Below are 22,154 nucleotides of genomic sequence, written 5' to 3' on the forward strand. Positions count from 1 at the left end.
AACTCAAAAGCCTCTTGATGAAAGTGAAAGAGGAGAGTAAAAAGTTGGCTTAAAGCTCAACATTCAGAAAACCAGGATCATGGCATCTGGTCCCATCACTTCGTGGCAAGTAGACAGAGAAACAGTGGAAACAGTGGCTGACTTTATTTTTGTGGGCTCCAAAATCACTTCAGCTGGTGATTGCAGCCATGAAATTGAAAGATGCTTACCCCTTGGAAGAAAAGCTATGACCAACCTAGACAGCATATTAAAAAGCAGAGACATTACTTTGCCAACAAAGGTCCATCTAGTCAAGGCTATGGTTTTTCCTGTGGTCATGTATGGGAGTGAGAGTTGGACTATAAAGAAGGCTGAGCACTGAAGAATTGATGGTTTTGAACTGTGGTGTTGGAGAAGACTCTTTCGAGTCCCTTGGACTGCAAGGAGATCCAACCATCTATCCTAAAGGAGATCAGTCCTGGGTGTTCATTGGAAGGACTGATGTTGAAGCTGAAACTCCAATACTTTGGCCATCTGTTGTGAAGAACTGACTCATTTGAAAAGACCCTGATGCTGAGAAAGATTTAAGGCGGGAGAAGAAGGGGACGATGGAGGATGAGATTGTTGGATGGCATCACTGCCTCAGTGGATATGAGTTTGAGTAAACTTCGGGAGCTGGTCTTGGGTCCGGAAGCTCGGTGTGCTACGGTTTATAGGGTTGCAAAGAGTCGACGTGACTGAGCGACTGAATGGAACTGACTAAAATTGTTGAGTCCCTCCTGTCTTAGACTGGGAACATCTGGAGGATAGGACTTGAAATGTTCATTTTTGTCTTCCTAAGCTACCTTGCAGATGACACCACCCTTTTGGCAGAAAGTGAAGAGGAACTAAAAAGCCTATTGATGAAAGTGAAAAAGGAGAGTAAAAAAGTTGGATTAAAGCTCAACATTCAGAAAACGAAGATCATGGCATCTGGTCCCATCACTTCATGGGAAATAGATGGGGAAACAGTGGAAACAGTGTCAGACTTTATATTTGGGGGCTCCAAAATCACTGCAGATGGTGACTTCAGCCATGAAATTAAAAGACGCTTACTCCTTGGAAGGAAACTTATGACCAACCTAGATAGCATACTGAAAAGCAGAGACATTACTTTGCCAACAAAGGTCTGTCTAGTGAAGGCTATGGTTTTTCCTGTGGTCGTGTATGGATGTGAGAGTTCGACTGTGAAGAAAGCTGAGGGCCAAAGAATTGATGCTTTTGAACTGTGGTGTTGGAGAAGACTCTTGAGAGTCCCTTGGACTGCAAGGAGATCCAACCAGTCCATTCTAAAGGAGATCAGCCCTGGGTGTTCTTTGGAAGGAATGATGCTAAAGCTGAAACTCCAGTACTTTGGCCACCTCATGCGAAGAATTGACTCATTGGAAAAGACTCTGATGCTGGGAGGGATTGGGGGCAGGAGGAGAAGGGGACGACAGAGGATGAGATGGCTGGATGGCATCACCGACTCAGTGGACATGAGTCTGAGTGAACTCTGGGAGTTGGTGATGGACAGGGAGGCCTGGCGTGCTGCGATTCATGGGGTTGCAAAGAGTCGGACGTGACTGAGCGACTGAAGCTACCTTGGCTCCGAGTGGGCTTTCAATAAAGGGTTTTGAACAAGTGAAAAAGATAGTAAATGAATGACTGAGTGAAATGTGTGATTCTGAACAAATAAAAGGAACTAATGCATAAATACGTCTTGAAGATATGAAAAGAATTCAGTTCAGTTCAGTTCAGTCGCTCAGTCATGTCCCACTCTTCGCGACCGAATGAGTCCCAGCACGCCAGGCCTCCCTGTCCATCACCAACTCCCGGAGTTCACCCAGACTCACGTCCACTGAGTCGGTGATGCCATCCAGCCATCTCATCCTCTGTCGTCCCCTTTACCTCTTGCCCCCAATCCCTCGCAGCATCAGAGTCTTTTCCAATGAGTCAATTCTTCGCATGAGCTGGCCAAAGTACTGGAGTTTCAGCTTCAGCATCAGTCCTTCCAAAGAAATCCCAGGGCTGATCTCCTTCAGAATGGACTGGTTGGATCTCCTTGCAGTCCAAGGGACTCTCAAGAGTCTTCTCCAACACCACAGTTCAAAAGCTTCAATTCTTCGGCCCTCAGCTTTCTTCACAGTCCAACTCTCACATCCATACATGACCACGGGAAAAACCATAGCCTTGACTAGACGGACCTTTGTTGGCAAAGTAATGTCTCTGCTTTTCAATATGCTATCTAGGTTGGTCATAACTCTCCTTCCAAGGACTAAGCGTCTTTTAATTTCATGGCTGCAGTCACCATCTGCAGTGATTTTGGAGCCCAAAAGAATAAAGTCTGACACTGTTTCCATTGTTTCCCCATCTATTTCCCATGAAGTGATGGGACCAGATGCCATGATCTTCGTTTTCTGAATGTTGAGCTTTAAGCCAACTTTTTCACTCTCCACTTTCACTTTCACCAAGAGGCTTTTTATTTCCTCTTCACTTTCTGCCATAAGGGTGGTGTCATCTGCATATGTGAGGTTATTGATATTTCTCCCGGCAATCTTGATTCCATCTTGTGCTTCTTCTAGTCCAGCATTTCTCATGATGTACTCTGCATAGAAGTTAAATACAGAGGGTGACAATATACAGCCTTGACGTACTCCTTTTCCTATTTGGAACCAGTCTGTTGTTCCATGTCCAGTTCTAACTGTTGCTTCCTGACCTGCATACAGATTTCTCAACAGGCAGGTCAGGTGGTCTGGTATTCCCATCTCTTTCAGAATTCTCCACAGTTTGTTGTGATCCACACAGTCAAAGGCTTTGGCATAGTCAATAAAGCAGAAATGCATGTTTTTCTGGAACTCTCTTGCTTTCTCGATGATCCAGTGGATGTTGGCAATTTGATCTCTGGTTCCTCTGCCTTTTCTAAAACCAGCTGAACATCTGGAAGTTCACGGTTCATGTATTGCTGAAGCCTGGCTTGGAGAATTTTGAGCATTACTTTACTAGCATGTGAGATGAGTGCAATTGTGCGGTAGTTTGAGCATTCTTTGGCATTGCCTTTCTTTGGGATTGGAATGAAAACTGACCTTTTCCAGTCCTGTGGCCACTGCTGAGTTTTCCAAATTTGCTGGCATATTGAGTGCAGCACTTTCACAGCATCATCTTTCAGGATTTGAAAGAACTCAACTGAAATTCCATCACCTCCACTAGCTTTGTTCATAGTGATGCTTTCTAAGGCCCACTTGACTTCACATTCCAGGATGTCTGGCTCTAGGTCAGTGATCACACCATCGTGATAATCTGGGTCGTGAAGATCTTTTTGTACAGTTCTTCTGTGTATTCTTGCCATCTCTTCTTAATATCATCTCCTTCTGTTAGGTGCATACCATTTCTGTCCTTTATCCAGCCCATCTTTGCATGAAATATTCCCTTGGTATCTCTAATTTTCTTGAAGAGGTCCCTAGTCTTTTCCATTCTGTTGTTTTCCTCTATTTCTTTGCATTGATCGCTGAAGAAGGCTTTCTTATCTCTTCTCACTATTCTTTGGAACTCTGCATTCAGATGTTTATATCTTTCCTTTTCTCCTTTGCTTTTCGCTTCTCTTCTTTTCATAGCTATTTGTAAGGCCTCCCCAGACAGCCATTTTGCTTTTTGCATTTCTTTTCCATGGGGATGGTCTTGATCCCTGTCTCCTGTACAATGTCATGAACGTCATTCCATAGTTCATCAGACACTCTGTCTATCAGATCTAGGCCCTTAAATCTATTTCTCACTTCCACTGTATAATCATAAGGGATTTGATTTAGGTCAAACCTGAATGGTCTAGTGGTTTTCCCTCCTTTCTTCAATTTAAGTCTGAATTTGGCAATAAGGAGTTCATGATCTGAGCCACAGTCAGCTCCTGGTCTTGTTTTTGCTGACTGTATAGAGCTTCTCCATCTTTGGCTGCAAAGAATATAATCTGGTTTCGGTGTTGACCATCTGATGATGTCCATGTATAGAGTCTTCTCTTGTGTTGTTCAAAGGGGGTGTTTGTTATGACCAGTGCATTTTTTGGCAAAACTTTGCCCTGCTTCATTCCGTATTCTAAGGCCAAATTTGCCTGTTACTCCAGGTGTTTCTTGACTTCCTATTTTTGCATTCCAGTCCCCTGTAATGAAAAGGACATCTTTTTTGGGTGTTATTTCTAAAAGGTCTTGTAGGTCTTCATAGAACCGTTCAACTTCAACTTCTTTAGCGTTACTGGTTGGGGCATAGACTTGGATTACTGTGATATTGAATGGTTTGCCTTGGAAACGAACAGAGATCATGCTGTCGTTTTTGAGATTGCATCCAAGTACTGCATTTTGGACTCTTTTGTTGACCATGATGGCTACTCCCATGTCTTCTGAGGGGTTTTTGCCCACAGTAGTAGATATAATGGTCATCTGAGTTAAATTCACCCATTCCAGTCCATTTCAGTTTGCTGATTCCTAGAATGTTGACTCTTGCCATCTCTTGTTTGACCACTTCCAATTTGCCTTGATTCATGGACCTGACATTCCAGGTTCCTATGCTCTACTGCAACTCTTATATATAGTGAGTTAAATATAGAGTCAACGTTCAGAAGCAGAAATTAATTCAAGAAACATTTGTCGAAAATCGTACATTTAAAATGTTTTAATGATACATAACATTACTTTCCTATTCCTATTGTAACAAATAGTCACAACTTAGTTAGTGGTTTAAAAGAATGGAAATTTATTTTCTTACAATTCTGAAGGTCAGAAGTCTGAATTGAGCCTTAAGGGGCCAAAATCAAGGTGTCAGCCGAGCCTCCTCTGGAGGCCTTAGGAAAATGGTCTCCTTGCCTTTTCTAGCTTCGCTCGTACTTCTTAACTCATAGCCCCTTCCTTCATCCTCAAAGCCCTTCAGTCCAGCCTGTTTCTGTTGTCACATCTGCTTTTTCTAACTTCGTCTCTTGCTTTTCTCTTATAAGGATGCATTTGATTACACTGTGCCCACCTGGATACTCCAGGGTGATTTTCAGATATCAAAACTCTTAGCGTAATCAATTCTGGAAAGTGTTAAGATAGTATCTGCGCAGGTCCTGGGCATTACGCAGTGGACATCTTTAGGGGGCCATTTTTTTTGTCTGTCATAGTATATCTTGTTGCTATTGACTGTTCTCGTTTTGAGATTTTATAATGGAAGGCATCCTACCACTGACTGTCACTTCAAATGCAAATTTAGAGAGTTTTGAGCTTGTGTTCTCTTTTGCTTGTTCCATTTCAGAAAGTAAATTCATTTCCCAAGAAGACAAATCATTTCTTCATGTTGCCCATAAAAAGCGGCATGGCTCAACCAAGGAAAGCATGCCAAGATGGACTCAGTCCCTCCTGTGGAGACGGTGGTCCCAGAAACGTGTGCTGGTCATCCAGAGACGGCAGAGCGCTGGCAGTCAGCCAGCTTTGTCGGGCGACGGCACAAGTGTCTGAAGCGCGTCTATGCAGCCCTGTGGTGTTGCGGTGATCGGGTAATGCAGGGCATGCGTCTATGCGCTCTGTGGTGTTGCGGTGATCAGGTAATGCAGAGTACGCTTCTGTGCAGTCCAAGGTGGTGGTGGTGGTTTAGTCGCTAAGTCGTGTCCGACTCCTGCGATCCCGTGGACTGTAGCCCGCCAGGCTCCTCTGTCCATGGGATTCTCCAGGCAAGAATACTGGGGTGGGTTGCCATTTCTTTCTCCAGTGCAATCCATGGTGGTGTGTAATTGGGTAATGCAGAGCATGCTTCTGTGCACTCTGTGGTGTTGCGGTGATCGGGTAATGTGTTAGCTGACAGAGGATGATCCCTGACACAATCCACCTCTTTCTAGCTCGAGTTATTTCTGACTCTTAAAGTAGACAGCAGAAGCCAAAAGGAAAGGTGTGAATAATAGTAAAATGTTCACTTGCAGTGTGTCCTGCAGCCTTAGGCTAAAAGTAGCATCTCAGAGTCCAGCTCCCATATTCTCATTTCCCCTCTGTGATTCCTTAAGTGGGCAGAAGTGTGTCTCATTATATAACCCTGTTATAGTGGGAAGAGAAGCTATATTTAAATATGTGTGTGGAGAATCCATTGTCAGCTACAGATACATATTTAATTACTGTAAGGGAGAAAAAACCCAGAAATTCAAATATGATGTGGGGGTTGATTTTATTCAAATAATTCCGCCTAAAGAGAACTGAGCAGTGTTGTTTAAATGATTGCCTCTTAGGAGACAGAATGTGTATATGCGTCTATAGCCCTGCTTTGTTTAAATAAAGAGGCTTTTTGCAGTAGATGGAAAGACAAATGAGAAGAGAAAATCATTTAAATTTCACCCTTTGGAAATACTCTAGCTTGGGAACCTTCTATTGTTTTCTTTGGGTGTGGTAGAGTATGCTTTTGTCTGAGCTGTGTCTCCCCCTTCTAACATCCTGGGCTAAAAGCTTTACTGTTGCAAAGGCTCAGATCCCTCCCAGTGACAGAGAAGGGCCTCCAGCTCAGATGGTTTGGCTCCACATGTGTGTTCTATACTCACCCAGGGTCTAGGTTCGCAATAAACAATGAAAAAATTAACACAGATATTCATTCATTCATTCAGTTCCTAATTAGGTCATTGCTGTTGTTCAGTCGCTCAGTCGTGTCTGACTCTTTGCAGCTGACCCCATGGACTGTAGCACACCAGGCTTCCCTATCCTTCACCAACTCCCAGAGCTTGCTCAAGCCCATGTCCATCGAGTCGGTGATGCCATCTAGCCATCTCGTCCTCTGTTGTCCCAACTCCCAGAGCTTGCTCAAGCCCATGTCCATCGAGTCGGTGATGCCGTCTAGCCATCTCGTCCTCTGTCGTCCCCTTCTGCTCCTGCCCTCAGTCTTTCCCATCATCAGAGTCTTTCCAATGAGTCAGTTCTTCGCGTCAAGTGGCCAAAGTATTGGAGCTTCAGGTACTGCTAACTCTGATCGTTTTCTACGGATAGAACCCTACTGACACCAAATATTCATGAGGCTTTCCAACATCAACCAATTTCCAGCTCTCTGGACACCAGCTCAGTGTTGTATGATTCAGTTTAATTCTGACACTTTGTGTGAGTGCTGAGTTGCTCAGTCGTGTCCGACTCTTTGTGACCCCATGGACTGTTGCCTGCCAGGCTCCTCTGTCCATGGGATTCTCCAGGCAAGAATACTGGAGTGGGTTGCCTGCCCTCCTCCAGGGATTTATGCAGACCCAGGGATCGAACCTGCCTCTCTTACTTTATGTGCTGATGGTGATGATGTTGGTGATATTGATGAAAATGCCTCACAGTTAGTAAGCCCTTACTTTTTGCCCGGTGCCAGGCTGAATACTGCACACACATCAGCTGGTAGTGCTCTTACCGGCCCTCTGTGGCAGGTGGTCCTGTGGCTCCGCTCTTCCATTTTACGTTGGCGTCTGTTTATTTCCTTGGCGGTGCTGGGTCTTACTTGTGGTGTGCCGGACCTTTGGTGGCAGCACGTGGGATCTCGTTCCCTGACCAGGGATCGAACCTGGGCTCCCTGCATTTAGAGCAGGAGTCTTAGCCACTGGACCACCAGAGAAGTGAGAAGGTGAAAGTTTAATGGAGTTAATGAACGTGTCCAGGGACGTCTAGGAAGAAGTTGGCTCATCTAGGGCTCCAGTGTAGCTGTCCCTGACTTTCAACGTGTGCTGCGTCTCATTTAGTGTTTTCACTGTGCTGTAGTGGTTGGATTGAACTGCATTTTCTTTTTTTTTGTATCAGGAGGTCAGATGTTATGAAGATTAAAAGAGACATATGTTTAATGTTTGGCATCCATCCCATATAAAATGCTACATAAATATTAGGCATTTTATAATATTAGATCTATTTCTTTTACTTATAAACTATTTAATATAATCTTTATTCCTTCCATTTCTATTATTGCCTTTAACATTTCATACCATCCTGAAATGATTAAATTATTTATTCTCTATCTCTATAGAGATACAGAAGTTACGAGTGCCTATATAATTGAAGATGAGAGAATGACAAGACCTCTGTAATGTCCACAGAAAGTCAGAAAGTCTTGATTTAGGTCAGAGTTTCAAGTTTGAATATGATGTACTCATTTTTTCAAATAACTAGCTTATGTTTTAAGCAAATACCATTAGATCTGTAACACCATCCTCTTGTGATTTAGTAAGGAGAAATGGGTTGCTTAAACATGATGCTTTGCTCCTTCATTTCAAAGTGAATGATGCACCAGGAGCGGTATTTGTGAATCTGTCTCTATACATGAGATAACCAATTTGTCTGACTTTTATCTTTGAATTAATAGTTGTTTTGGCTTCAAGGAAATGTGGTGCATTAGACACTGAAGATTATCTGTGGCACATCTTCCTTGTAGGCTTTTAGTAACACTCTGTTTCAAACTCTCAGAAGAGAATCCTGTCGTCTTAGCGTTTTGGTTTTTGAAAATCAAGTGTGTTCTCCATTCTGTAGAGCAGGTAAGTGCCTATGGAAGCTCCTTGACCTGCAGCCTCGTCAGCTCTCAGACTCCTGTTGCTCGTGTTTTGGGGTCCTCCTCCTCCAGTTGATGGGACCAAAGGTGTCTCAGTGGAGCTCCTAGTTCAACCCCATCCTCCCAGTTGCTTATGCGATGGATCACCCTTCGGTTGTCCTTGACTCTTCTCTTCCTCTCCCATTTGGTTTGGCAGCCCCTTAGCAAATTCTGTTGCCTCTAGGTTCAAAATACATCTAGGATTTCGTTCTTGGTAAAACTCAACGTTCAGAAAACTTCAATTGTGGCATCCTGTCGCATCGCTTAGTGGAAAATAGATGGGGAAAAAGTGGAAACAGTGACAGATTTTATATTCTTGGGCTCTGGAATCACTGTGGATGGTGACTGCAGCCATGAAATTAACAGATACTTGCTCCTTGAAAGGAAAGCTGTGACCACCCTAGACAGCATATTCAAAAGCAGAGACATTACTTTGCTGACAAAGGTTCATAGAGTTAAAGCTTTGGTTTTTCCAGTAGTCATGTACAGATGGGAGAGTTGGAACATAGAGAAGCCTGAGAGCTGTGGTGCTGGAGAAGACTCTTAGAGTCCCTTCAATCCTAAAGGAAATCAATCCTGAATATTCAATGGAAGTACTAATGCTGAAGCTGAAGCTCCAGTACTTTGGCCACCTGATGTGAAGAACTGACTCATTGGAAAAGACCCTGAGGTCAGGAGGAGAAGGGGGTGATAGAGGATGAGATGGATGACATCATTGACCCAATGAACATGAGCTTGAGCAAACTCTGGGAGATGGTGAAGGACACGGAAGTCTGGTGTGCTGCAGTCCATGGGGTCAGTTGCAGAGAGTCGGACATGACTGAGTGACTGAACGAGAACACTGGCGTAGGGCGTTTGTGCTCACCATCTACGTGGGGTGTTTCCTTGGGATGCCACTGTGCCCCTCGAATCTCCCGGCCCTTCCTTTGGTTGGATGACTCCTGTCAGAGGGACCTTCTGTGAGCAACCTCTGACAGACCCCGTGTCTTCTCCTGTTGACCCAGTTCTTCACTTTCTGGCCTCACGTCGCTTGTGAGCCGTGGTGGTGCTCATTTTTATGATGCAGCCTCTGACACCAAGTGTGTCCAGAAACTCGGGTCAGTTCTGCCACTGCCTCCTGGAGTTAGCACAGACTCCAGAGGTAAAAACCTTGCTCCCAGGAGACGTCCCTGCTGGAGCTGCCAACCACAGCAGGGGTGCCCAGGCTTCCCACCCTTCTGCAGGGCCGACCATTAACTGTGCTGTTCTCCCAGCTTTCTTTTCAGGTTCAGAAATTTGCCTGAACAACTCACAGAACTCAGGAAAACACTTCACTTGCATTTCCCTGATGACTATAAAGGATTCAACTCCAGAACAGCCCGATGGAAGAGATGCCTGGGGCAGGGTATGGGAGGGGACTGTGTGGGACTTCTGTCCCCTCTCTAGACCTGCCACCCTGCCAGCACCTTGATGATCTCTCGGTCCTTCAGTCCTTGAACCCTGCCCTTTGGGAGCTTCTATGGAGGATTCATTATGTAGGCGTGATGGACCAATTCACTGGCCATGGGTGTTTCTGTCTCCAGCCCTGTGCCCCTCCCCAGAGGTGAGGGCTGGGTGGGCCTGCTTCCTTTGGCTGATCGAGAGGCACCTCATTAGCATACACTTAGGATTAAAGGAGTTAGTTGTGAGCAATAAAAGATGCTTCTAAATTCCTGTCTTTCCCATCACTCAGGAAATTCCAGAGGTTGTAGGAGCTGTGCCAGGAACGGGAGACAAAAGCAAAATACACATTTCTTACTAGACCACACCTGCCAGCCTGCTTCATACTCTACTCAGATGTTGATTGCCTGCCTGCACCAGCTGGCATTAAACTCCACTGCATCATGTGCTTTAGGACTGTGGTGCTGGAGAAGACTCTTGAGAGTCCCCTTGGACTGAAGGGAGATCCATCCAGTTGATCCTAAATGAAATCAGTCTGAATATTCATTGGAAGGACTGATGCTGAAGCGGAAGCTCTGAGGCGAGGAGCCAAGTCATTGGAACAGAGCCTGATGCTGGGAAAGATTCAAGGTGGGAAGAGAAGGGGACGGCAGAGGATGAGAAGATTGGATGGCATCACCGACTCAGTGGACACGAGTTTGAGCAAGCTCCAGAAGACAGTGAAGGACAGAGGAGCCTGGCGAGCTGCAGTCCGTGGGGCTCTAGAGTCGGACACGACTTGTCACTGAGCAGCCGCAGCAGCAGCAGCACATGACTTTTGTCGGTTTTGTGTCCACTCCTGTTCAGCACCCGGAACAGTGCCTGCTGCACCACAGACGATCAATATGTATTGAATGAGTTGCTTAATTGACTGAAATCAGATATTTACTTAACAGAGTGATGGAGGCAAAGATGAGTTTATACATCTTCCATGAGACTCAGAACCCAAGAGAGGGAGAGAGAAGAAAGTGATTTTCTAAAGAGCTTTCTGGTTTGAATCTGAGTCTTTGCTGGTACTGTGTTTTCTTTCTTTCCCTTGGAAAGTTCTTGAGCTTCTCCTGTCTTCTGAAAATAAACCCCCCTATTATAAAGCAAGGTTCAAATGGATTTTCCATTTGTTGAAAGCCAGAGTATCTCGGCTCATGCAACTCTTTGTAGAAGAGCAAAAGCAGTGGGCCTGGCACATGATAGGTGCTCAATGAATATTTTCTGAAGCATGAATATTTCCTAAAGACAAGAGGCTTGTATTTCCTATTGGCTAGAGGGAGAGAGTGCCCGCAGTGTGCTTGCGAGCTGGTGTGGGGCAGAACTGGGAAGCTCGTTTAGACACTCTGAAAGGACACAGCGGGCATGGCCTCTCTGAGGGCATTTCACTTCACATGCCAGTACAGATGTTACAGGATTAATTAGACACGTGTCTCTAAGGTCAGCGTCAGGGACCAGACTTGTTCCGGCTGCAGAACTGAAGCTCTGAGATTCAGACCTGCGAACTGGCGCTGGTGCTGGGCTCCCGGCTGTGAAGCAGGCTTAGCCACGGCCCACCCCCTTACTCTCCTTTCACCCACCTCCCCGCACCTTCTGAGTCTAACCCAGCTTGAGTCCCCTTCCATTTGGAGGTGTGGCGGGCTGAGGGAGGAGGAGCTGTGCTGGGGAGGGGAGGAAGGCCCACGGGAGGAGAGTCTCAGGTTGAAGGGGGTGCAGCCGGAAGGCGTGAGGCTCAAGATGCCGCGTGGCTGCGGTCAGGACGCAGCTTGGAGCTCTGTGCCTTCATCCTTGTGGTTCAGTCCGGTTCCCTTGCTGACGCGGCCGATGATGTGCTGGGTCCTCCGAGGTGCAGTGAAGATTAACAGGACCTGCCCTGGGGAACCCCAGCAGCTCCCAGAAGCCCCAGTCTCCGCCCTTCTGATCACATCATCTCATTTCATGACCTGATTTCAGTAATACCTGTTATGGTAACTTAGGTGACTCAGTGGTCAAGAATCTGCCTGCCAATGCAGGCCATGTGGGTTCCATCTCGGGCTCAGGAGGATCCCCTGGAGGAGGAAATGGCAACCCACTCCAGTGTTCTTGCCTGAGAACCCCACAGATAGTGGAGCCTGGAGGGCTACAGCCCGCGGGGTCACAAAAGAGTCGGACACGACTTGGCAACTAAACAGCAGCAGGCATGGGGACCAGCACTGACGTGGGTCCTTGTTGGCCGTCCAGACCTCCCTTCCCTCTGCAGCTGTGCCGTGGGGGCAGTGAAGGTGTTGGTTGACACTGACGTGGGTCCTTGTTGGCCGTCCAGACCTCCCTTCCCTCTGCAGCTGTGCCCTGGGGGCAGTGAAGGTGTTGGTTGTCTTTTCTCCATTACTCAGCACAGGGGAAACGAAGACGAGGGGGAGATAGGGGATGTATTTGCCGGAGATCACACCGTGGAAGGGGGCGGGTTTCCAGCTGTGGCTCCTGAAGCGAGTTTACACAACACTTGTCATTTCTCGGCATTTGGATTCTTCCTCTCTCTTATCTTCTGTAATAACTGATTTTCATTAAGATAGTTAGCATACTCTTGAGCTGCTGGCTAAGATTTATCTGTATCAGATTAAAGACCAGACCTTCAAAAGAGAATGAAAAAGATTGGATTTTTGTTGCTCTGTGGCTGCCTGGTTGCAGTTCGTCTTCAGCCAGAGGACAGCCCTCTGGAGAAGAACGTGAATGGAGGGTGGTCCTTGGTGGGCGATGGCCCCTGTCTGCGGGGAGAGCAAAGTTCCTGCTCTGCTCGCGTGTTCAGTACTGCAGGTGGCGTGGGTCTGAACACCCAGGTTATTCACAGCGGGTCCGATGGTGACTGTCCCTGCCCTGAAAGGAAGCATTTCCCCGAGGGTGGGAGGCTGGCCAACGTCGCCTGGGCTCAGCAGAAGGTGGACTCGAAAGGAAGCGTTTCCCCGAGGCTGGGAGGCTGGCCAACGTCGCCTGGGCTCCGCAGAAGGTGGACTCCTGCTCTCCTGGTTGGCCAGAAGCCTTTCTGTTAGTCATTCTGTTCACCGTGGTACAGGGACCAGTGGGACTGGGGGCTTCTCAGGGGGCACGGTGGTAAAGGATCCGCCTGCCAGTGCAGGAGACTCAAGAGACGTGGGTTCCACCCCTGGGTCAGGAAGATCCCCTGGAGAAGGACATGGCAGCCCACTCCGATGTTCCTGCCTGGAAAATTCCATGGACAGAGGAGCCGGGTGGGCTACAGTCCATAGGGTCACAGAGAGTCAGACACGACTCAGAGAGATGATAATTTAGGCAGGCCTTTCGTCTTTACTGAAATTATAGAGGGGTGTGGTAGGAGTTGTACTCCAGTCTTCTGACGCTTCCCGTTTGGTGATTCGATCTGTTTTTGAAGATTTGGCTGCAGATACCGGCCAAATACTAAGAACCAAACAGCTTCTTAGTTTTCAGTGCGCGCACATAAGTGTGCGACTTTTCTCCCTGCCAGCGACCGGCAGCATCGTGTCCTTTCGGCTGTGACCACTCTCCCTCCCTAAGTTCTGCTTTTTAAATTTGGCTGCTTCTCCCAGTCCAGGCTCGCACTTCTCTGATCTCTGGCTGAGGAGCCGGTGTCAAAACAAACCCCAGATTCTTTTTTTTTAACCGTTTCCCACATTCCTCTCTTTTTAGCTTTGATGAGGTCAGATTTCAGAATCGCCAACCTGACAGCTTTCTCCTTCTCCCATTGATTCGTTCGGATAAAGACAGACTGTGTAAAGAACACTTCTTGTCTGAGCGGTGTCCTTTCTGTGCCCTGTGAAGGGTGAGGCCCGAAGCTGGGACACCGGCTGTCTGGCGCCAGGGTTCCTGGAGTTCTGAGTGGTGAATATTCAGGAAAGAGATGAATTTGTTCCCTTTGATCCAGAGCTGGTTGCCAGGGGGGGAAGGCTGGAAAGGGAAAGAAAACGCAGAGACCGACTACTCGGGTATTAGGAATGTTAGAAATAATGGTTTTCTCTTGACGATTGGAACTTTCTTGCTGCGAACTTGTGGTCTGATTATAAATCAAGTGAGAATCTGGCACCAAGCACACTTGGTTAAACACACACACTCACAACTGGAAGCACAAAAAAAGATGTCCAGTTGCTGGATGCTTCCCGAGTCACGCAATTAAATCACAACCATGCTTTTCAGAAATACCTGGAGCAAGTCCATCTTCCAACAATAGAATCTTTTCCAGCACACGGCTGTGTCTGCACGCCCAGAGAAAACTGTGGGGCTGCCTGTTATCAGAAAGCAGCCTTTTTCCCCTCTTGCTTTCAGAACACCCGTGTGAAAGGTGAGTGCAATTTCTTACTCAGAGGTGGAAATGTTTTAAAAATCAGTTACTTAACCGCAAACAGGTACTGTCTCTGAAATGATGAGATTTTGTTCATCAGAGACAGTGGCTGTTAAGGTGCATTTCGCCTGGTCTTGTCTCTTGCGGAGAAGTGGTTCAGCATGGTTGTGGTCTCTGTGTACTTCTGATAAGGACGCTGAAATAATTGCACTTTCAGCAGAAAGAGCAATCTTGAAAATTTTCCTGGTTAATTTCTCTCTCAAAAATGGAAAGCTTGAGAAACTTGCCTGAACATGGATTTGGTCTCTGAATGATACCTGAGATGTGTTTTACCTAAACAATTGCAACTCTAAGTCCAGTGGGAGAATTTGGGCTCTGTGGTTCAGAATCTGCCTTCTCTCTGAGAACCGGCTTTAAAAGTGTTTTATTTTATTTTGTTGATCTACCAGTAATATAGGAGACATGAATTCAATCCTTGGGTTGGGACGATTCCCCCCTGCAGATGGAAATGGCAACCCACTCCAGTATTCTTGCCTGGGAAATCTGATGGACAGAGGAGACAGGCAGGCTACAGTCCATGGGGTCACAAAGAGTCAGATATGATTTAGTGACTAACACATTTTCCGACAATTAATGGCTATTTTGGGGTCTGAGTAATGAAGATCCATTGTAAGTGTGTATTCCTATGCTCAGGATTTTATGAAGCTTTTTTAAACTTGCAGTCCCCTGGTTGCTCCCGAGAAGAACACCCTGAGCCCCCGTCCACTTATAGGGCTGTGTGTTGTCATGACATCGACGGTCAGATGTCAGATCTGAGGGCAGGCCTCTCACGTTGCTGTTATTAGGTGGTATGCGCTCCAGTGCTCGCTGTGAGGGATGCTAACCCCCAAAGGCCTTTTGTTAGTTTCCCAGAATCTAAGCTGGGAAGCAGAGTTGCTTGTCTAAGAGCAAAATAAAACTGAATGCCTTGGGAAGGCAGCGCTGAGTAGAAATAGATTTTTTTCTTTTCAGAAACAGCATTTGAAAAAAAGAATTTAACAAAGTGGTTAACGGATGTAGAGGAACAACTTGAAACCTTAACAATGGAAAGCTACACATTCATTCAAAAGAAAGTTAGGGTTGTGCATATTGAAGTGGAAGGATGCCTTTGATTTGTTTTGAAGTGGAAACTAAAGGAGTAAGTTCTGGAGTATAATACTTGGTACGATCCTCTTTGTTAAAGTGTGCATGCTCAGTAGCTTCAGTCGTGTCCAGCTCTTTGCAGCTATGGACTGTAGCCCGCCAGGCTCCTCCATCCATGGGATTCTCCAGGCAAGAATACTGAGTGGGTTGCCATGCCCTCCTCCAGGGGATCTTCCTGATCCAGGGATCGAACCCACGTCTCCTGTGTCTTCTGCCTTGCAGGCGGATTCTTTACCACTGAGCTGTTGGGGAAGCCCCTTATTAAAACATATACATATATAAATAGGAGGGTAGGCTGATGCTACTTTTTGAATTAGGTTTGTCTGCCTGTACCTGAAAACTCATAGTAACTTACTAAGTAGAAATTTAGTTTTCTTCCATAGAAAATAATTCAAAGTTCGTATAATAGTTCCAAGGTCATCAGGAAAGCAGGTTTCATCTGTGTCTGCTCTGCCATCCTACTAGGGGCTTCCAACCAAAAGGTTACCTCATGGCCCAAACTGGCTGCTGGAGCTCCGTGCATCATACGTCTTACACAGAAGTAGGAAAGGCCAGAAATGCAAAAGAATTCTGACAGAACACAAAACTTCTTCTACATCCTTGGTCAGTATTTAGCCGCCTGGCTTTACTTACAAGCCTAAAAATATAGTCCCTCAGGTGGAACATTGCCTGGGATTTTGTTGCTGTTTAATAAGAAGAGAGTGGTAGTTGGGTGGTCACTTGCTGGAATGGCCAAATGGCAGCCTCCTGCGCTTCCATCATCGATTGCCTTAAATGCACATTTTTAATTTAAACAGTAAAAAAAATGAAGGAATGCATATTTTTAAGTGGGCTCTCCCGGTGGCTCAGTGTAAAGATTCTGCCTGCAATGCAAGAGATGCCAGTTAAATCCCTGGATCGGGAAGATCCCCTGGAGAAGGAAATGGCAACCCACTCTAGTATTCTTGCCTGGGAAATCCCGTGGACAGAAGAGCCTGGAAGGCTACAGTCCACGAGGTTGCAAAGAGTTAGACCTGACTTAGCAAGTAAACAGCAACAACAAATATTGTAAACAGAGGGCGATAAAAATGTAAGGAAACGCATGGTGACCCGGGAGTCCACGGTCAGCAGCGTGAGAGAAACGACAGTTCTCTGGCCTGTGGGACCCGTCTTTCAGCGTCAGAGCATCTTGGCATGTTGAACAGATCGTCTCATCATGACCCAGTGCTGGACTCTGAACAGTGTCAGATGAAAACATGTTTAGATTTCAACTCAGTTTAGATCCCGTCATTTTTTTTATCTGTACCAAGCCATTTGCAAAGGTAAAATTCTAATGAAAAGTACTGATTCATAGCTGCCACTCAGCTTCCTAAAATCTACTCGAGCATTTGGATGTTCAAGGCTGGAACCATAGTGACACAGTTGACCTTTGGACAACGCAGGTTTGAACTGTGCAGGTCCACTTACATGCAGACGCTTTTTGCAGTAAATACACACTGTCGTACCACACGAGCCACAGCTGCTTGGATCCATAGATGCAGAACCCAGGTGTGTAGGGCTGGTTGTGGAATTACACTCAGGTTTTTGACTGGCAGGAGGGTTGATGCCTCTAACCCCAGAGTTGTTCAAGGTTCAACTGTAATAAAAACACTAACAGAGATTAAATGCTTCAGAGAGGGAAGATCGTCTAATGGACAAGAGTGTGGGTTCTTGAATCAGAATTGCTCTTTACTTCTCCTTCAAATATCTTAAACCTCAATTTCCCACCTCTAAAATGGTAATCATAAGAGTTTCTCTTTATATCATGGGACAGTCATAAGAATTGAAGAAGACAAGCCCAATCAGGTGACTGGCCATTAGTAAATGCTCAAGGTCAAAGTGATGACATTTTTGTGGCTGGCCCACTGTGTCAGGCGGACTATAGTTATTTTGAATTTTACCCCCAAGTCCCACAAGTCTATAAAGGTGTACTTAATTTTTAAAATAACAACTTTATGGAGATAGAGTTCACTACCATAAAATTCAAGCTTGTGAAAGTGTCCAGTTCTGTGACTTTTGGCATATGCACACGGCTGTATGATCATCACCACAGTCCAAGTTTAGAACATTTTCATCACTCCATAAATAAATCTCCTGTCCATTGGCAGTCACTCCCAGGTGGCCCTTCCACTCAGTCCCTGGAAACCAGTAATCTACTTTCTGTTTCTATGAGTTTGCCTCTTGGACATTTCATGCAAACGAAATTAATGCAATATGTGATCTTCTGTGTCTGGCTTCTTTCACTTAGTAAAATGTTTTCAAGCTTCATCCATGTTGTGACAGATATCAGAACTTCTTTCTTGGTTGAATAATATTCTGCTGTATAGATACACCACATTTTTTTCTCTTCAGTTGATGGGCATTTGATGGTTTCTGCCTTGTGACTGTTGTGAATAATGTTGCTGGGAACATTCACGTGCAAGTGTCTGTGTGGACACATGTGTTCATTTCTTCTAGGTACGCACTCGGCTTTTTCGCTCAGCAGTCACTTTTGGAGCAGACAGTCATTTCAGTGGGTGTCCGGTTGTCTCCGTCTTATTAACAGCTGGCATTTGTGTTTTACCCTGCTGCTGCTGCTGCTGCTAAGTTGCTTCAGTCGTGTCTGACTCTGTGTGGCCCCGTAGACGGCAGCCACCAGGCTCCCCCGTCCCTGGGATTCTCCAGGCAAGAACACTGGAGTGGGCTGCCATTTCCTTCTCCAGTGCATGAAAGTGAAAAGGGAAAGTGAAGTTGCTTCAGTCGTGTCCAACTCTGTGCGACCCCATAGACGGCAGCCCACCAGGCTTCCCCGTCCCTGGGATTCTCTTTTACTCTACCAGCTCCCTCATGGTGTTCTGGTGTTTCAAATCTTTGGCTTGCTTTTACAAATAGTGCCACAGTGAGTACTCTTACACAGCCGTTATTTCACACGTGCAAGCGTATAAGGGTAAAGTAAATCTTTGCAAGTGGAATTGCCGAGTTAAAGCATGTGTACAGTTTGGGGAAAGATCTTGTGAGATTGCCCTCCGTGGAGAGTGTCCAAATTGTCCTCCCATCCGTTATAAAGACCCTGGGGAAACATTTATCTCTGGGCCGAGTGTAAAGAATTGTTCTGACTTTACTCAGCAGTTGTTTTCTTTTCGTCTTACAGAGAACGTGACTCATAATTCATCAGGTGTCTAATTTATCACTTGCTTAGAGCCAACTTTGTGGTCCAGCATTATCAGTCTGTGAAATTGTATTATGGGTTTTTATGTTAGTGTCTTTATTTTTGCTCATCTTGTAGGATTGGAAAAGCATTACATTGAATCTTAAAATTCTTATTCGGATGAGTCTTGAACCAGTGTTGATTCTAATTGTAGGATCTCAGAGCTCCAGAAGACTGAAACTGTAATAGAACCTGGCTTATAAGGCAAGGAAGCTGTTAGATTTTGGATGAGTCTGAGTGGAATCTATTATAGTTAGGACACCTAAGGAAAAGTTGATATTATTGTAGTTGATATTGTAGAGACGTCACCAGCTTTGCCTCATTTCGTAACTAATCGGAGTGAGAATGCTGTTCCAGGCTCTTTTAATGTTCAGCAGCTTTCTATGCAGCTTCCTGTTGGCCTCGGGTACAAGTGGGATGAAAGCTGAACCTCTTGCTGCCACATGTTACTATTGGAGATGAAGTCTTGGGGGAGCTGGTTTCCAGTTAATTTCTAGTGGAAAAGCTCCCCTTTCTTCATATCCTTTGTAAAAGCAAAAGCATTTCCAGTAAGACTTAGAGACAAGTTTATAGGAAAGCAAAATATGAATGCTGTTGACTCTACTGTCTTACTTATTCTTTATTTTACTTTATTGAAGTATAATCGATTTATAATATTGTGCTAGTTTCAGATGTTCAGTTTAGCAGTTTGAGTTTTTGACAGATTATATTCCATTATGCTGCTGCTGAGTCGTGTCCGACTTCAGTCCTGTGGGACTCTTTCTGACCCTATGGACCATAGTCCCCAGGCTCCTGTGTCCATGGGATTCTCCGGGCAAGAATACTGGAGTGGGTTACCATGCCCTCCTCCAGGGGATCTTCCCCACCCAGGAGTCGAACCCGCATCTCTTAAGTCTCCTGCGTTGGCAGGCGGGTTTGGGAAGGCCTATATTCCATTATAGGTTATTATAAGATAATGGGGATAATTCGATTGTATTTATTCTTGAAGTTAGACATAGATTCATTTCTTTGTTTCATTTAGGAACTATTTTGATGTGTGTTCACCACGATCCAGTAAGAGCAGTGCATAAAGCAAGCACTGCCCCTCTCAGGACTTACAGTCTAGAAAAAAAGAGACAGTTAAATAATTACCATGAAGTATAGTTTGTTTATAATGGTGGAAGGTCCTCTGGCAATTCATTTATCTGGCAATTGTTTATTGAGTTCCTACAGTACGGCCAGCACTGTGCTAGAGCTGAAAATAAAGCAAGGAAGAAGATAGACAAAGTCTCTACTCAAGTGTCTGTCGTTGATTAAAGGTTTATTATGTGCCAGCCATTGTTCCAAGGTGCTTTAAATGCAGGAACTCAGGATCCTCTGGGATGAGTCCTGTGACAATTAGTTATCCCATGAAGACACAGAGGGTTTAACAGCTTGCCCAAAGTCACACAACATGTGCATTTTGCGATCACCCTTGAGCCTAGGTAGGCTGGCTTTCATCTTCGTGTGCTTTGCTGTGACTTGGCTGCATCGTCTCAGGTGGGGTGTGGGGGTGCTCATGGGTCGTCTGTCTTCCCCGTGGTGCGTGGGCTCGGGAGCGTGGGCTCAGTGGCCGCAGTGCGCAGGCTTAGTTGCCCCACAGCATGTAGGATCCTAGTTCCCAGACCAGGAATCGAACCCACGTCCCTGGCATTGCAAGGCGGATTTGTAACCACTGTACCGCCAGGGAGGTCTCTTGAGGCTGTGCTCCCGACTTCTGCGGCATATGCTTCTTTGCATGGTCTGTATGTATATTGGTTTGATGCTGGGGATGACGGGAAGTGACGATTTTCTGGAGAAATTAACGTGACACGTGGAAGCTAAGGATGGATGTTGGAGGGTGTGAAATGGGAGGGTTGACACACACAGAGGCGCTCCCCTGAGGTGCCGGAAAGAAGGTGGGGATGGTTCTGGCAAAGGAAGGAGCCCGGTAGTGCAGAGGCCTGTAGGGTGTGTGTCCAGCCTGGGTGCCAACTTCTGAGTTGACTTGAGGCTTCACGTTCAGGGACTGCCACTGTTCACAGCCTTTGCGTGTTTCTTTTCCTCCTGATTGATCTTCACCGTGCTACTTTTTCGCATGTTTTCTCTACCTTGGTCGGCAGTGACTTTTCTAGCAAGGCTCACGTCTGAGCAGGGTGCCAGGAGGCTCGGAGCCCTGCAGTCTGAGTGGCAGCTCCTCTGCCTCTATCCAGCCCTCCTGGCCCAGCACTAATTACTGCCACCTGACTTCAGAAATCCTTTGAAGTCTGAAACACGTCGTCCTGGGACTGCGGGCATGTCTCAGCTTGTCAGGATCTGTGTCTACCTGACCCTAACACATCCTATCACTTTAACAGAAATGTTTGGGCATCTTGACGTTTGGTTTTCAACGTGACAACACTTGCTTTCAGAGCACTTTATAATTCATCAGACAGACTTAACTTTGGTCAATGAGTCCTTCTAGATCTGGGATAAAGGCTTTAATTTTGAGAAGGCTGTTTACCTGATGTCTTCTTTTTCTCACCTTCAACACTATAGACATTTTAGGGCCAGATAACTCCTTTCAGCGGAGAAGGCAATGGCACCCCACTCCAGTACTCTTGCCTGGAAAATCCCATGGACGGAGGAGCCTGGAAGGCTGCAGTCCATGGGGTCGCTGAGGGTCGGACATGACTGAGCAACTTCATTTTTACTTTTCACTTTCATGCATTGGAGAAGGAAAATGGCAACCCACTCCAGTGTTCTTGCCTGGAGAATCCCAGGAACGAGGGAGCCTGGTGGGCTGCCGTCTATGGGGTCGCACAGAGTCGGACACAACTGAAGTGACTTAGCAGCAGCTCCTTTCAGTGGGGGCCGGCCCTGGCACTGTAAGATTCGGCATCTCTGGCCTCCACCCCCAGGCACTGCTCAGCATCTTCCCAGCTGTGCCAAGTAGATTTGCTTCCAGATGCCGTCACATGTCCCCTGGGGATGCATTTGCTGGAGTTGAGCACCACTGATCTAATCACACCGATCTAATCATCACCTACAGGCCTCTGTCGTTCAGACGTAGGTTGGCTTTTTAAGCTGGACGGTACAGAGCAAAAGGCCATTTCATGACATTTTAATAATCTGATATGTAGACACTTTTTCCTAACAGTCTGTAATTAAATCAATACAAACAGGGCTCCCTTGATGGCTCAGTGGTAAAGAATCCGCCTGCCAGTGTAGGAGACCTGGGTTCAGACCCAGATCTGCTTCATGCCTTGAAGCAAGTAAGCTCTTGCGCCACAACTACTGAGCCTGTGCTCTGGAGCCCGGGAGCCACAGCTAGAGAAGCCTGCATGTCCTAGAGAGTAGCCCTCGCTCACGCAGCTGGAGAGAAACCCAAGCAGTGCTGAAGACCCAGCACAGCCAGAAGTAAATCAATTAACTAATTAAAAAAAAAAAAAACTCTCAAAGCAAACAACCAACCAACCCATCTTTCTGGTGCGGTCCATATCA

The 22,154-nt window shown here is 46.1% G+C and overlaps 1 protein-coding gene and 1 non-coding gene across 2 annotated transcripts in view; one reads left to right on the forward strand and one right to left on the reverse strand.

Moving 5' to 3' along the window:
* Positions 1-22,154, forward strand: part of DOK5 (docking protein 5) — a 150,747-nt gene that overhangs the window by 31,929 nt on the left and 96,664 nt on the right. The gene's annotated exons all lie outside the window — the stretch shown is intronic.
* On the reverse strand, positions 7,504-7,575 carry TRNAL-UAA (transfer RNA leucine (anticodon UAA)). Its single transcript has one exon. It is a non-coding gene; the product is annotated as a tRNA-Leu (tRNA).

Source organism: Bos javanicus, chromosome 13 (assembly GCF_032452875.1).
Source record: "Bos javanicus breed banteng chromosome 13, ARS-OSU_banteng_1.0, whole genome shotgun sequence".
NCBI lineage: Eukaryota > Metazoa > Chordata > Mammalia > Artiodactyla > Bovidae > Bos > Bos javanicus.